The 16,023-nt window shown below is 34.4% G+C and overlaps 1 long non-coding RNA gene across 1 annotated transcript; it reads right to left on the bottom strand.

Annotated features, from left to right (window-relative positions):
- Positions 1-10,183: 10,183 nt before the first annotated feature.
- Positions 10,184-11,480, bottom strand: LOC141703883 (uncharacterized). The gene is made up of 2 exons (XR_012567741.1): positions 10,608-11,480; positions 10,184-10,474 (listed from the first exon to the last, which is right to left on the bottom strand). It is a non-coding gene; the product is annotated as an uncharacterized LOC141703883 (long non-coding RNA).
- Positions 11,481-16,023: the final 4,543 nt, after the last annotated feature.

Below are 16,023 nucleotides of genomic sequence, written 5' to 3'. Positions count from 1 at the left end.
GTTACTCGCGCTTAATGCTTCGTTTCTTAGTTTTTACCTATTCGGATATACACTCTCTATCGATTGATCTATATACCAAAATCTAATCATATTTCAATGCACTTGTCTTTTATCACACACTTAGCGTCAGATTTAACACCTCTTCTTATAGACATGTAAAAACACCTCATGGTCTCGTCACCATTTTGAAGGAAGCACCATCTTGCATGTACCGATCGATGCGCTTTAGAATATTGAACGTTTGATGACCTTTGAATTAGTTTCCACTGTTGCTCGACCTGCGTCAAACGATTCTAACATACTATGCTTAATATGACGCGTTGTTAGGTCCCAATGTGTTTGTAGAAGGGGGGTTGAATACAAACAGTACCGAATAATCGAATTAAATGCGGAATAAAAAATGTGAAACAAAATTCAAGTTAAATAAAAATATTATTAAACTTGAAAGGTGTTACAACAACTGTATCGATTACAAGGAATTAATCTCAAATTAATTATCACAAATCTAGAATAAATTCGACATGAACTTTTTCTATTTTTGTAATAAAAAGATTCAAATGCTAAACGCAATTTGAGATTAAGTTCTAGGGATTTTGATCCGCTAGATTGTTACACAAGAACAAGAGAATGATTTCTAGTTGATTAGATTTAACATTACAAACTAGAAATTGATCTTGAAGTTGCAGAGAAGAATAAAATGTTTGTTGCGGCTGCTCTGTTCTTGGTTTTTTGACTTGTGTATTTGATGATTATGCTTTTGCTGCTTCTGTTTCTTTTAATTCATTCAATAGAATTGAATTGAACTGGAATGACAATCCTGAGCTCAGCAAGACTTTCGGTATGACAATCAAATGAACTAGCAAGACTATCAGAATGAACTAGCAAGACAATCAGAATGAACTAGCAAGACAATCCTCCTCCCAGTGTAACTTTCGGTGAGACTATTGTTTGTACTAGCATGACTTTCGGTATGACTATTGATTGTCATACCAATTGTTATACTAGTACAATCAGTTTGACTTGCTGAATTTAAATGAATTTTAATCCAATTTAAATTCTGAAAATTCCTAAAATTAATTCAGAATTAATTAATCAATTAATTCAATTAATATAAATTATTCTTCGCAGATATAATTTATTTTCTTAATTAAATTAGATGACTTAATTAATTAATAGAGAATTAATTCTAGTCTTCAACAACACCCATCTTTCTACAAATCTTCTGAAAATCACTGAAAATTATGAATCAATTCCACCACTTCAATGTTGACACTCGATGTACTGTCTGGTTCATGAGTGACTAACTTCCGTGACGTTTCTTCATGTCTTGACTTTGACACTTTGATTTTCTTCAGATTAAATCCTTGTAATTAATGATACTCTGACGAGATCTCTGTCACTTGATTAAATCCACGATCTTGATTTATATCACTGAGGCATGATCAACTTCTTGAACTTCTTCCAGTGAATTAACTCCTCAAGTCTGTAGATGAACCTTGTTTCTGAGTCCTTTGACATATATTACTTTGCGAGATCTCTCTTGACGGTAGATCTACTATTTACTTATTACATTCTTATTTGAGTTGAGTTGAATCCTTGAATATACAAATAGGCTATGACATATGACTTACAATCTCCCCTATTTGTTTGTTAGACAATAACACACAAATACCTAGAGGATAACTCAACTAACAAATAAGAAAAAGATATAAAAAGAAATACAAAGTAAGTAGTAGAAAAGTTATGGACTAGATTTAACATTTTCCAGATTCCAAGTAGATGTTCCTCTAGACTGAACATATCTTCAAGTAGTTCCATCTTCACTTGTACAACCACATTTCCTATTGAGAAGCCCATATCTCTCTTGCTTCTCCCCCTATGAGAATCAACTGATTAAAGAAGATACACCTTCGTTTACCACCTCTCCCGTACAATAGGATCCGCAGATAAAGCCAATGGTACTCCCCTTTTGAAAACAACTTCTTCTCTTACTAGAAAATCACCTTGTATTTACCACCTCTCCCGTACAATAGGATCCGTAGTTACAAACAACAATGGTGTGGTGTAGTGTACATATGATCTTTTTCTTCCTCCCTGCTATTTCTCCCCTTAGTTGAGGAATCCTCCAAACTATTACTTAAGCTTTTATCTCCCCCTTAAAGAAGGAATGTATGCCGTCGTCTGAAGGAGTTCTCATATTTCACTTGGTTGGAAAAGAAATAACAAGTGTTTCTCTTTCTTCCTCACTGTGAGTGTGTGATTATGTTTTAGTGTACCTCACATGTGTTTCACTCTTCTCTCCACTCGTGTTTACCCTCATTCTCACAAGTGTATCACTCCTCTCATAGCTCCAAAAATTAGCTGTACCTGCAAGGAAAATCACCTTAGCCATCCTTAAGGAGGTCACAGGTGGTGCAATGGGAGTTCACAAATCCCCATTCTTGTTAAACTCGTCAGATAAATCTGAGTCATAATCTACAAGTTGCTAGTTTCCCTTTTAGGCTTCCAGATTTGAATTCTGGGAAGGTAAACAATGATCCAACGAATTTAGCATAAAGATCAAAGTTCCCTTCTAATGTCTGTGAAGACATTTCCTTGTGACTCATCAGGTAATATCTGAATCATTGTCAACAAGTTGCCGATCTGCGCCTATGTCAGATCCACTATCCGCAGATGCATCCAGGGGATTTAAGCCTGGGGAGGTAGACACTGACCACTGACATATGGCTTTTGGATCAGTATCCTCTCCTAACACCTGTAAAGGCAATTGGTCCATTAACGAACCTTGAACAATCGAATCTGACCTTAAAATGGTCGAAACTCTTGTTTCCGTCAACTCATCCTTTGCGTGTGTAACCTTTCCTTGTGCATCAAGAATTGTTTATGTTTGAAGTGGTGACACTACATCGGATGCCTTGGTCGACAGGCAAAATTCAATAGACGCACCCTGTTGAGAGAATGAATCTAGTAACCGTTTTTGTGCCTTTTTAGCCATTACATCTTTTTGAGAAGATGTATGGGGGCTAGCAGTTGTCTCGGTTTAAATACTACTCATCTATTTAGGAGACAGAGCTACTGGGTTGACTACAGAACCTTCCTTATGTGGTGCACTAAGGCACTATCTCCCTCACGCTCATTCATACTAAATTTAGTGGTAAGAGAGTGTTGGTTGGTTCTGTTTTTGTGTTTGTCTTGACAGTCTGGGATAGACGTTGTGGGTTTTCAACCTCATGACTGTCAATGAAAGAAAGTCATTGGAGACTGAACCTGTAACACAGAACATATGGTAACAGAGAGAAAATGATTTACAATAGTGATTTCAAAAGATTTTACATGAAATAAGAAATCACTAATGTAGAAAGAAGTTTGATTTTGTTTTTCAATATGAATGAGTTTTTGATAAAACATTGATCACTTAGGGTAAAGTCTAAGTAATTCTCATTCATATCAAAAGCTTACAAATATCTGCAACATAATGTTAACAACATATCATTGACCGATACTTGTCAAGTACTTTAGATACTAATTGTTATGTTGCATAAACAATATATCACTGCACATATAAAACAATATGATTGTGCCTAATGATAAGAGAGTTAAAAATATGACGACTCTACTAGTTCATATTAAACAATAACTTCAGTTAGAGTGCCATACCATGTTCTTGACGATTGCTTGAGTAGTACACTAGTTCATACCAACCTGAAGTGAGATTGTGAAGAAGAGATTGTATAGTCCAATAGATCTGCAGCTGCAAAGTCCATGAACTGTGGTGCATTGACTTCCTCTTTTGACTCACCAACCAGGAGTACACTTGTACACATCTTACTAGAGTCCAATTCCAAGTGTAATGTGCAGCAGGTGCCTGATATGTCGTAATATTCTCAAGTCTCGTCACTGGTGCTATATGTTAGATACTGCTTCCTGATAATAACCTAGCACAATATACAAAATTACAATGATAACATTCCCAGCTTGCAAACAGCCATATCCCTCAGATAAACCTTTGCTGTTATCTCCAAAGGTAACCAGGGGGCCAGCTTTCTCAATCCACATTTGATAGCAGGGCTCTATCTCCGGTCATATGTCTTGATGATCCACTGTCAAGAATCCACACTACCGGTTACACCTGTATACTGCCCTGCACTTCAAATGGATTAGACCTTCTTCGGAACCCAAACTTGGTTGGGCCCGGCATACTTGTAGAATTGTCCTTTGTCAGGCGAAACAACTTTTTTAATTTTAACGATCTCAACATTCTCAATGACTGAACATTTGACCTTGTAAATAGCCTTAACAAATTTCTGGTTAGGCTTAGGCACAAATGTCTCCTTTCTAGCCTTAGAAGGACTAGCAGTCTTAGACCTATCATGTTTCTTGTTATTCACACGCTGACGAGGAGTAGTCTTATCATTAGACACATGCTTACCATTAAAATAAGCATACATCATATTAAAAACACAAGACATACAATTAGCAACACCACATGCTTTATGAGAGTGATTAACAGCAGGTAATTTATGCATGGTAGACATGGCATTATTGTTATCCAACTCATGTGTGTCTGAGTTAGTCTCAGTTCCTTTCACAACTTTGACTGGAACTTTCGACTCACTTGACTTGGAAACAATCTCCTCATAAGCATGATCCTCAGCATGTATTTCTTCTTGAATAACAGAAGAGGTCGCATCAAATGGTTCAGCAATTGATGCTTTATAGAGCGGTTCATCAACACCCTTAAGCACATGTGGTACTTCCCTCCCTTTAGCACAGACATGAGGAGGGGAGTTTATGCCTAATTCTCCAATAGCAGCATTGTAATCATAACCTATTCCAGATGTTTGATTAACAGCTTGCTTACCTTAGAACTCTTTAGCCTTCGAACAAGAATTGAAGTAGGCTCTAACCTTAGTCTCAAGACCGGTGATCTTGTCTTTGAGAATAGTTTCGAGTTTTCTATAACAGTCAACTCTATTCTCTAGAAAAGATACCTGTTCTTTTAATTTGTCTTGATTAATATGCACAAGTCTTAATTCATTGACCTCTTTCTCAAGGTCTATGATCTGTAAACTTAACAGTTCATTATCACGACGTGCACAATCTAAGTTACCTCTTAGATGATAAACCATTTCAGCATCAGAAAGTTTTACCTCTATTCTTGACGATGAAGCTTTTCCATCAATAGCCATAAGAGCAAGATTTCCTTCTTCTTCATCTTCACTGTCAGTATCATCCCAGCTTCTTCCCTTTGCCAGATAAGCCCTTTCAGAGTTCTTTCTTACTTGCTTTGGCTTCCTACATTCTGTGGCAAAGTGTCCCAACTCATTGCAGTTATAGCATCTAATGGTGCTTTGATCAACCATCCCTGTTTTGTACCCACCACTGCTGGTGTTAGAGGATGAAGATCCACCTTTCTGGAATTTGTTGTAGTTGTACTTGTACTTAAGCTTGGGATTCCTCCTGAATATGACATTAGAGAATCTCTTGACAATTTGGGCCATTGATTCATCTTCCAATTGCTCCAGCTCTTTCAAGGAATAAAAATCATCACTTGATTGATTTGTAGTAGGAGGATCATATTCTGCTACTAACTCATTTTCCTCACCCTTGGAAAACTGTGCCATTCTTTCTAACTGTTGAGATTGTTGTTGTTGTTGACCTTCAGCTACAAGTGCAGTAGATGTGCTGACCATTCTATCCTTCCCGTAGACTTCCTTCTGTTGAATCTGCTCCACTCATAGGTTTTTAACACTCCATAGAGCCTGTCCAAAGAAATCTCACTCAGATCTCTAGCTTCTCTAATGGCAGTGATTCTATATTCAAGATGAGCTGGCAGTGTTAAAAGGAACTTTTTGTTGACCTCCCTGATTGAATAATACTTTCCATTGATGTTCAGGTTGTTGATCAACGCATTGTACCTCTCAAACACTTCAGTAATTCCTTCTCCTGGATTTGATTTGAAATGTTCATATTCAGAGGTTAGGATTTCCAACTTGTTCTCCCTAACTTCCTCTGTGCCTTCATTAATTACCTCAATAGTTTCCCACATATGTTTAGAATTTTTACAGTTCATCACATGTCTGTTCATCAAGGGATCAAGGGAATCAATTAATATTAATTGAAGGCTGGCATCCAAGGAGGCTTCTTCCTTCTCAGTAAGAGTAAAATCTTCGGGCTCTTTTGGATAGGTTCTAGCTTTAGTAGTCACCACATCATCTATTATCACCTCCGGTTCAATAACCATCAGAGTTTTTATACCCTTCTTTAACAAGATTGAATATTTGGGATTTGCAACTTGTAAAAACAAGAGCATCTTCTTCTTCCACATGATATAATTCTCTTTATCAAATTGTGGAATTTTAACGGTTCCAACTTTATGTGAAGTCATTATGAATTTTTGAATAAATAAAAATTCAAGGAGTTGAAAAATCACAAAAGTCTAGGATCTTGATTTGTTCGTTAATCAGAAGGCTCTGATACCAATTGTTAGGTCCCAATGTGTTTGTAGAAGGGGGGTTGAATACAAACAGTACCGAATAATCAAATTAAATGCGGAATAAAAAATGTGAAACAAAATTCAAGTTAAATAAAAATATTATTAAACTTGAAAGGTGTTACAACAACTGTATCGATTACAAGGAATTAATCTCAAATTAATTATCACAAATCTAGAATAAATTCGACATGAACTTTTTCTATTTTTGTAATAAAAAGATTCAAATGCTAAACGCAATTTGAGATTAAGTTCTAGGGATTTTGATCCGCTAGATTGTTACACAAGAACAAGAGAATGATTTCTAGTTGATTAGATTTAACATTACAAACTAGAAATTGATCTTGAAGTTGCAGAGAAGAATAAAATGTTTGCTGCGGCTGCTCTGTTCTTGATTGTTTGACTTGTGTATTTGATGATTATGCTTTTTGCTGCTTCTGTTTCTTTTTAATTCATTCAACAGAATTGAATTGAACTGGAATGACAATCTTGAGCTCAGCAAGACTTTCGGTATGACAATTAAATGAACTAGGAAGACTATCAGAATGAACTAGCAAGACAATCAGAATGAACTAGCAAGACAATCCTCCTCCCAGTGTAACTTTCGGTGAGACTATTGTTTGTACTAGCATGACTTTCGGTATGACTATTGATTGTCATACCGATTGTCATACTAGTACAATCAGTTTGACTTGCTGAATTTAAATGAATTTTAATCCAATTTAAATTCTGAAAATTCCTAAAATTAATTCAGAATTAATTAATCAATTAATTCAATTAATTCAATTAATAAATAAATTATTCTTCGCAGATATAATTTATTTTCTTAATTAAATTAGATGACTTAATTAATTAATAGAGAATTAATTCTAGTCTTCAACAGCACCCATCTTTCTGCAAATCTTCTGAAAATCACTGAAAATTATGAATCAATTCCACCACTTCAATGTTGACACTCGATGTACTGTCTGGTTCATGAGTGACTAACTTCCGTGACGTTTCTTCATGTCTTGACTTTGACACTTTGATTTTCTTCAGATTAAATCCTTGTAATTAATGATACTCTGACGAGATCTCTGTCACTTGATTAAATCCACGATCTTGATTTATATCACTGAGGCATGATCAACTTCTTGAACTTCTTCCAGTGAATTAACTCCTCAAGTCTGTAGATGAACCTTGTTTCTGAATCCTTTGACATATATTACTTTGCGAGATCTCTCTTGACGGTAGATCTACTATTTACTTATTACATTCTTATTTGAGTTGAGTTGAATCCTCGAATATACAAATAGGCTATGACATATGACTTACACGCGTCTTTATCATTGTCGTATTTCGTGTCCTCTCTAGCATCTTGGACGTATTCACATGCATTGGGAGTTGCCATCAGTCGCTTCTAAGGGTTTGGATGACCTTCTCCGTCCTCCATTGTGCTTCTGCCTCACTTTCTTCAACTTTCCACTACGTCCCATTGTCAGGATATCGGTGTCTCTTTCTTATGCTTGCATAATAAGTGCACTACACAAAACTTCCTGTTGGCGATAGTTTTCCTCACTCTACCTGTCGATCCGTGTTCCTTAAGCAGTGCACGCTCGATCTTATCCACAAAATAACTAGAAATTAATCCAATTATGGAATCAACCTGGGGTTCTTATTTGGTACAAACACTATTGGGGTTCCTTGTCGCTAATCGTTTCTTTCGTCTTCATAACAAATTGTCAAGGGAAGATCTCGCGTTTATGATACGATAATAAGCAGGCTTATTTACCTATAAATTATAACCCCAAATAGTACCATGGACCGACTGGGTCCTTGGTAATCCTTACTCCAAAGTTACCGAAATAAATCCTTGCACTTATTAAAATCTTTGCTGGTTTCATTTTGTCCACTAATTCTTCGATCTTCTACCTTAATCCTCTGGCATGTTGAGTATTCTCTTGCTCAGCTACCAGCGTTCTTTTTCTTATTTAATCATGGTCAATATTCTCTTAACTTTCAATATGACATTAATTCTTCCTGTTACAAGATAAGTTTCCACTCCTCGTTATTCCTTCTTGTCATAACCTTCGCTTCTTTGTCAATCTTGATCGACTCTTGCTTTCCATTAATTCTACTAGTTACTTTTCTGTTATCATAATTTCAACTTCATCCCTTTCAACTCTTCTTACCAGTTGTCCTGAATTTTTTTTTGCATCTCAAGTCCCTTCTCTTACTTACAGGGTCGGCCACCACACTGGCTCTCCCTCAATTACGGAGAACTTCGCAATCTTATTCCTTGATTAATCTTGATTATATATTTTACCTCGTGTCTTATGATACTATATATATATATTCTAAAAATAATCACAGTCCTCCTCATAAGTTAAAATCTTTATTTCTTGTAACACGAGCTTTATCGCGCTTATTCTAGGTCATGCTTATGATGCCTCATCATAATTCGCACAAAGGTCTTCCCTATTATTCCTAACATCGATCTGTTACTCATCTTTCCAATAGACCACAAAAATTTATTACCTCAAGGTCTCACAGGCTTGATCGTTCTCTAATTCATTAACCACTAACATCGTCGCAAAATAAGAAATGTTGCTATAACATGATGAGGTGCTGGAATAATAAGAAATATTAATCGAGTAGTGTTTCTATAAATGGAGAAAGATGTTGCAATAACAATTAAATCAACATTAATATTATGTTGCTATTGACTTGAGGGTGTTGCCATAGATTTAAAACCAACACCAGTGTTGGTGTTGCTATTGAGTAAAAAATGTTGTCATATGACCCTAAAGCAACATAATATGGATGTTGACATTGTTTTCTAAAATGTGTTGGCATAACATCAAAGGCCACATGCAAATTTCCAACACCCACAAAATTGACTAAAGTGTTGCCTTACGCCCTATAGCTACATTTTTCAGCATTTTTAACATTTTTTTCGATGTTGCTGAATGTGGTAGTGTGAGAAGAGTTTGAAAGAGAAAGAAAGTAGGAAAATGAAGATAGGAAGTTAAGGATGAGGAGGAGGAACCGGAAACAGGAGCCTTCTGAGTAGGTTCGTCAGCGGAATGGTGTCCCAACCTGCAAGATGCCCCGGATTTCACTACACCATAGATTGCCTATAGCAACCCAAAAAAAAGTGTTGCTATAGGGCACAAATCCATTGCAATAGGGTTTATGGCAACGTATTTTGAAAAATTAGGCGTAACGTTTGGTCTCGTTGCTATAAGGGCTTATGGTGACGAATTTGGGACCATATTGCAACAGAGTAAATAAGTAGCAAATTCGGTTTATTGCAACGTTCTTACATCTATAGTAACGAATATAATAGCATTGCAATACATGAGATTTTCTATGGCAACATTGTTTTCCAGCCTTTTTTATGATAATTGTTGCAGTACATAGACTTATGCAACATATTTCAAGTTAATTGCAACATATTTCGAGTTAATTACAATAAATTTTATTTTAAAATTTGAATATATAGCAACCATTTTACCTTCTATTGTAACGCAAAATTTTAAAAAAAAATTGGGCATGACCTTTAGATTTCATTAACCATCACCTAGCTGTTTAACTGGTATATCTACAACACAATCCAATAATCCACACAAAACAACTTAGCTCAGCACTATTGATGTTGTTCCAACATCAACCTACAGACAAAGTCTAACAAAAAAAACAAAAGTCATGTGCTAAAACAACAAAGTTAAAGTTTACACACGATCTTAAGTTAATTTACACGGACCAAAATGTTAGTTAATTATCTTCAAAGATCAGGTAAAGGTCGTGACAATGAGTACATTTGGTTGGTTCTATGCAGAGGTGTTTTATTAGGAGATTTATAGTTCATTTTGATGACTTTGATGTGTAGCGCCATATTATGTCTTCAACTAAGTTGTTTCTGCATGAGAACCCATTGGAAAGATGATGCTCGAAGACAAAATTGTAGCACAACCATAGTCAAATCCAACAAATGTTCCCCTGCAAAAAGTTCAAACAGACATTATTAAACACCAGTTGAATTTCTCAATTTACTAGACGCAAAAACTTGCTGCTTATAGAAATGCCAAATGGATCTTTCAAAGCTATCCATCAAGTAAAGCATGGTAAGTACCAGATTGCAAAGGAATTTTTACGGCCAGTGAAGCTACAACCGAGTAATATAAAGGCTGCAATGAAGAAAGAACCTACAGAAAAACAAAAGCAGTATTATATATATGAGCAATATAGATTAATGTAAAATAGCCAAGATGAACCATATAGATATCTAGTAAATTTGATTGCAACTAGATAGTAATATATAGACATCCTACTAGTTTTGATAGCTCATGAACCTATTGGCTATATATCTAGTTGAACGAGTAGACTGGAAACAACAAATAACAACCCCATTAAAGGTTCTTTAAAGTAAGCAGAAAGGAGCTACGGAGTATCAATCTGTTGATTGGCTGCTTCACTAGACTCGACAAAATCAGGCCATGTCTGCAATAGCAAATACATGCATGATGATATCAATACAACCAGTCATGTAATTAATTCAATACGCCACACCCGAAAACCAACTGTCAATATGTAATGCCCTTTAGTGAGCTTCCATATATAATGTAACTATAATGGAAATCTATAGCCAAAATGATAGCAAAACAAATTAATTAAAAGACGGAGTGCTTTTCAAACCTCCATCCCACTTCCACACTCATAAGAACATCATAATAGATGAAATGTATCCCATCTCACGCGAAAAAGCTTACTTCCATCGATGTCCTTGATTTTCCTTTTACAACTAGGTTGCTGATAATTTCTATGGATAAACTTACATTTTTTTGTTGACTGTATAAGTTTGTATGGTTAGACAGGTATAAATTTACAAACTACATATATGAATCTGAGGCAGCTCATCCTAAATTAAGATTTGATAACACTCTCTGCAAGAGGATTAGTTTTTTCTCTATCATATTTTAATTTATAAAAGTAATAAGAAAGTGGATTCTAAGTCCATAAGTAATATTTTAATAATTTCTGTCACAAGTAATCACACGCCATGCTTGTACTTCACAGAAATAGCTGCATCACTTTAGTCTATACTTATTATAGGTTTTGAATTCATGCATCCCCAGCTAGGCATAATACACCAAACATTAAATCAGTTTTACTGTTCATAAACAGTAAAGGTTTTAGAAAATAATTTTCCCAAAAATGTAAATTGCTAATCTGTGTACACTCATATTCACATAAGTAAAAGTTAAATCAATTAGCAAGTCAAATGAATTAATTATGTGCACTATGTGGAACTTACATTACTAATGCTAATATATATTGGCTGCATCAAGTAGAGCCATCTATCATTTGCATGCATCACTTAGTCTCTGTGTATTAAAAGGATTTGGACCTATGCATACCCAGTCATGATTTCTGCATTTCTATTTAATGAATTCTACTGTTCATGAACAGTAAAATTTAAAGAAAACATATTTTCTTAAATTCATGTATCTGTGCCTCGTGAATATATATATATATGTGTGTATGCGCGCGCGCATTAGCTACTGCATACTGGCATTCAGGCACACATATATTTTGCATCAATTCCACTTCACCTGAAGCATGAATCCAAATACCAATCCCTATTACCCTAAGCCCGGACCATTGATTGAGAACCCATATCTCCTTGAGAATATGGAGAAAAACCAATTTTTCCTTCATAAAGCTTCAGCCTTCAAAAATATTCCCTCTACACTACCTAAACACTTTCACAAAAGACACTTCCCACCTAGACAAATAAGAAAGGGGCACAAAAACCATACCATCCCTTTCTATCAAAGCAAAAAATTCCAAGTTCCTCAATCCCCTAACCCCAGGCCTACTAAACCTTTTCAAGCCAAGGTTTACACTAGAAAAGCTAACCTAAGAGAAGATTCAAACCCAAGCCCAAACATGAACAAACCAAAACCTCCACCACCAAAACTCTCAAAACCATCAAAATCCAAAAAGTTTCTTGAGCTAATAAAAAATGTCCAACCTCGAACTTATGTGGATGTTAAAGGTAAAGTGGAGTTCATAATTAAAAGGGCTAAGTGGGTGGTCTAATGTACAGTCTAGGAAAACAGTATTTCATTCATCTCATTACGGAGTTTTATTACAACATGAGCATAATAAAAGGGGTAGAGGGCATCTTGCATTTCACAACTACAGTGAATAGGAAAGTTATCTATGTTGATAATAAAAGCATCAAAAGAGCACTGCATTTACCACTTCATCTGTGTGCGTTGCCTTGTGATGACATCTTTTCTCTGTTTGTGTTTAATAAGTCTGAATTTGAACTTATGGTTGGTATGTTTTGTAAGTATGATGTGCCTGATGGTCTCTGTGATGTTAACTATGGGATTCACTTTAAGTGTTTCACTAGCACTTTCCAACATCTTGCTCTTATCATTAGGTCAAATGTTATGCCTAAACATAATCAAAGTAAGTACTTTGATTTCTTTGATATGAAAATGATGCATCTTCTCTACAATAAAAAAATCAATTTTAGTATCTCTTATGTCATTCTTCTGAATATGATTACTTCTCATCTTGTTGATTATATGCCATATGGTATGTTGATCTCTTCTCTCTTTGCAATCTGCAACATTCCCATGCCTGACATCTCTGCAAATATGGCTGATTCTCAAATCACCAATGACCACTTTAGGCCACAAGTGCCCTTGATGCACTGTGAACCTCAAGAGGTTACTCCTGTTGTCATTCCTCAGTTCATCAGAGAGGAAGATGTATTTTTCTCTAAGTTTGAGTCTGTCAAAACAATGTTTAATGAACTAAAACTTGAACTTAAAAATGTTAAGGATGAAAATGCTAAAATGAAGGAAAAAGTAGGAGAGTAAGAGAGTCTCACTGCCTCTTGCAAACATAGAATTGCATACTTAGAAAATCTAGTTGCATCTGCTCTAGGAAAAAATTGCATGACTGATCAAGAAATTGTTAATTCCTATCAAGTCCATATGAGTGATAATGCTGCTGTGATTCATGAGTTAAAAGAAGTAGGTGTGGGTGCTAGAGGTCAAATGAGTGATAATCTCCCTGATTTGATTCATATATGTGATGCTGATGGAAATGTGATTGGTTGATTCTGCTTGCTGCTGCTGTTTACTAGATGCTGTTGTTTAACTATTTTTTTTGCTTATTGTATTATCTTAATATAACTTTGAGAACTATGTGATCTTTCAAGTTGATTTGGTTTGTACTCTTTAGTTATGTGGGATGATTGTAATAACTTTTCTATTTGGTACTTAAATTTAAGAAGTGGATGAACTTAAAATGGTTTCTAACTTAAACAAGTGCATAATTTTGTTCTAATTAATCAGTGAACCACGCTGATTGATAAGAACACTTTTGTTTACTGTAATATATCTCGCATATTTACTTTAAACTGATCTACTATTGTATTCTCTAACAAGTTGTTGCAGGAATCAGATTAGACTAAATACAACATTTGGTATACTTGATGAATTCTGGACTAATAGTTTAAGATAACTTGACATCTCAATTTTTGATATAATTTGATATGTAAATTTCATTTTCTTTGCAAATTCTGATGTCATAAAAGTTAAAATACAGAACTGAGACACTATGGTGTATGTTCTTATATTTACAAGTTTAAATTGAAAATTACAAACATGAATTCAAAGTTTTTTTTGTTAAAACTAAGATACATACATTTGTATATGTCCCTGTACTTTACTACCAAATTTTAATGCACTTAGTAATTCATGCTAAAATCTGTGACTTAATTAGCTTGATTCACTTGCTCTTGAACCTTATACTCATGTCTTTTGTTCTAAACAGATATATCACTAATCAAATTTATACTGGAACATGAGTTAGTTGATAATGTTAAGTTGAGATTGCAGGAAATAGACAACTGGTATTCTTGTGCCATATAATCTAAACTGCAGGTTAACCAAATGCACCTAATGAGCTCCAAATGCAAGTCTGATCAGCTTAGTTTCCTCAAGCACTCAGATTAAATCAGCAAGCCCTACTCGCAGACCTCTCGACTAAGGTATGAAAGGTAAATTCTTCACTCCTTTCTGATATTATTTCCCTATGTTCACGAGACTGATATATTGGAATTTAAAATCAAACCAACCCTACATTGTATCTTGAGTCAATAGAATGTATTAGAAGAAACGTGTATGATTTCTGGCTTTGAACATTTTGTACTAGTGATAGATAGTATATGTTTAGTAAATTAGTCAACTTAGAATGTATTAGGTGCTCGGATTTGTAAACTACTCTTGTCCTTAGTCATTGATTTGTATCAATTTGAGACAAAAACTCTAGATTGTATTAGACTGTGTGAAATGTATTTATATCAACTAGAATGTATTAGTTTCTCAAGGCTATAAAAATCTATATTTACATAAAGTACAGTTTGTGCTAATTTCAAGTCTATGTAACTTGAACTCGAAATGTAAATTAGAACTAAAATTATCTTATTGAACTCATGTTAACAATTCATTTCGAGCAAGTATAATATAAGATATCATTATTTTGTGTTAAATCAAATAAATTCTCTTAAGAAACGGAATTTTACAAAGTCCGAAATAATCTGCCATGCATAGTGTAAAGACGTCTGTTCGTAATTGATTCAAAAGTACAAGTTAAAACAAATTTTGTACTTAAACTGCTTTTAAATACTATCTATGCATTTGATAAAATTTATATTATGGATTATACCATCACATCCTTTTGGAATACAACGTGAAAATGACTTTCTAGCATTGCACCGGGTCGCTATAATATCACTCACATTATAGTCCTCTTCTGTAAAACAACAGTTTATTAAAACTTATTTTAATCAATTTAATTAAATATTAACACACATGATAACATGAATGCATGAAATGGTGTTGATAGCATAACTAAATGCCATGCTTCTAAAGTTAATTTATGATCATTGTTAAATTCTTCCACAAACATGCATTGATAATTATGATTATATTCTTTTTGGCATGTACCAAACAAAATGGGAAGAGAACCCTAATTTCGAATTTTGCTAACTTGACAAGGATCTATTTGTGCTTCTATATTTTATGAAACATCTAAAAAATTATTTTGCAGGATTTCAAGAAAGAGCTTGAAATTTCTAAGTGATTAAATATTTTATGTGTAAAATACCTTTTCAAAAATTCATGCATATATCAAGGGGAAGCACACACTTTAAATTTTATGTTTGTTTGGCAAATACCAAAAATGGGAAGATTGAAATGATATCTTCGATATATTATTTATTTTGGTATTTGTACGATTAAACATAAAATTTAATTACACGTAGATCCCCTCCATTATGACATAAATTTAATTGATCCAAATTAAAGTCAAATGGTCAAGCTAGCAAAATCATTTTCAAATTTATTAATATTACATATATACATATAACAGAGACATTAAAATATTCTCAATCATCAAAATCCATCTCTTATGGAATATAACTCTAAGTAAATATGATCAAAGAAGAAATATCAAGACATGAT

The sequence above is a fragment of the Apium graveolens genome, unplaced genomic scaffold (assembly GCF_009905375.1).
Source record: "Apium graveolens cultivar Ventura unplaced genomic scaffold, ASM990537v1 ctg717, whole genome shotgun sequence".
In the NCBI taxonomy this organism is placed as follows: Eukaryota; Viridiplantae; Streptophyta; class Magnoliopsida; order Apiales; family Apiaceae; genus Apium; species Apium graveolens.
Note: the sequence above shows the minus strand (reverse complement) of the source record. Positions and strands in the feature narration are given on the sequence as shown.